Genomic DNA, 2,066 nt, shown 5'->3' on the forward strand with positions numbered 1-2,066 from the left:
ATCTTCTTAAGCAGCCACTCTTGATCTCAGACACACATCATGAAATTGTAATGAACTAAATTTATAATTTGGAGACAAAACCTCAAATTAAAAAAAAATAACTAAAAAATCACAGTAGAATCTGATCTGCAGTTCAAGGGATGTTTCCACTTGAACTCATTCCCATTTTCTCCGAATGGGACTGATTAAATCAAATTTAAATTTGAGAGAAAAGAGGGAGAGAGAAGGAAGGAACTTTTGTCTTTCCCCACGAGTCCCCTTGAGGCTCTCGTTCATCAGCTCCTCCCAGGGAGGACGTGTTTAGGTGGCAGAGCTTCAGTTACCATGGAAACATGTCAGAAAAGGTCCCATTATGAAAGGACAGGGTCTTCTGGTTGCCGTAAACAATGTTTCCCTGAGGGTTTTTCAAGGCTAGAGATGTGTTTATGGCCTGTGTGACTATTTATTTGTATCAAGAATTAAAACGTGCTTTGTGTGATCTTCAGCATTTGCCTTCAGTTAAATTTTCCTTTCTTTTGTGTGACTTCCACGTTAAGAAAACATATTAATCTACCAGAACATTATAAACACCACAGACCATGTGTTGTTTGTTGTTTGTTTTATAAAACCAAATGGTAGAAAAATAAAGCATTGCTTCTTCATGTTAGATATAGGAAGAACATCCTAGTAGCCTGTGCCTCCCAGCCTGTGATATTTAAATCCAAGCATTTCAGCCAGAACTGAAATCACCTGAGATGCTAGGCAGGTGGAAACCCTGAGGATTATCTGCCTTCTGAATCTGGGTTGCAGGTTCAGGGCAGACAGGGACTGCCCTCGCCTTCTCCCCAACTTTCTGTATCCACGGTTGACTGGCAGGGTACAGGCACGTATTCAGCATTCATTCATTCATCTGTTCACTCATTCATTCATTCAAAAAGCATGTGTTGAGCTCCAGCGTGTGTAAAGCATGGACAGACCCTGCAGTGGACACAGTATTAACTCAACATCACATCAGTTGTCATGATGCTCTTAGAGAAAGAATGGCCCAAGTCCAGCAACAGGGGTTTGTGTCAACGATGTATTGTTACAGGACATCAGATTCATAATGCAGAAGCTTTTCCTACTGGCAATTAAGACATAAATGCATTAACTCAGGAAGAATGAAAGATACGCCTGATCTCTGGCTGTACTGATGTTCTCCTTAACACAGTGGCCACCGAAGAGTAGAAGATCCTTTGACAGGAGCTCACCATCCAGAATGCAAAGCTACAGTAACAAACAAAGGAATGAATAAGGGAATCAAAAAATAATCAGAAAAAACAATTCAGAGCTGACTAAGCACATGGGACCCTTTATCAAATCTTCTTGAATCAGATTTCCATGAGCTATTGTCCTTTCTGTGGGATTTTTTGACAGATTTTTTTTGTTGCTTCTCCATCATCGCACACCTTACGTTGTGTCAGGGTCCACAACAGTTCCAAAGACGTAAAAGCAAAAGACCTGGCCATTCACTCAGTGATCCACCTGGCACTGAATGAGACCCCCAGGGAGCTAAAAGGACTTTGAGATTCGTCCCTGCAGAGTGTCTCTCCAGAGGAGTTTAAGTTTTCTGACTGTGCATTGGCCCATCCCAGGGGATGTTTGGAAGATGTGTTTTGATGCCCACATCATCACTCGCCCAGAGCCAAGACAGGTAAGCCCCGCCTTCAGGAACTTCACAGTCTAGCACTGAGCCACACATCACGATAACTACCACTGACAATGCTGCCTCAGAGGTCAAGACCAAGCACTGCGGGTGAGTAATTCTGTTTGGAGAGACCTGAGAAAACGTCAACATGGAGTTCTCTTTTAGGTCACTCAGAAGGCACTCGTTGTCCAAAAGTCAAACTGGAAGCACCCAGCATGGTGCATGCCATAGGGCAGGCACTGATCTCAGGGTGTGGCTGAGCTGTTCTCTCAGGTTTAAAGCTGGATGAGGAATGACCAGGCACCCATGAGGGACAGACTGTGGGTGTCCAGAGACATGTGTGGGGCATGTCCCAAGCAAACAGGTGATAACTGGAGGTGTCCACATTATAGAGCGCCAC

The sequence above is a fragment of the Propithecus coquereli genome, unplaced genomic scaffold (assembly GCF_000956105.1).
Source record: "Propithecus coquereli isolate 6110/MARCELLA unplaced genomic scaffold, Pcoq_1.0 Scaffold28, whole genome shotgun sequence".
NCBI classification, from domain to species: domain Eukaryota; kingdom Metazoa; phylum Chordata; class Mammalia; order Primates; family Indriidae; genus Propithecus; species Propithecus coquereli.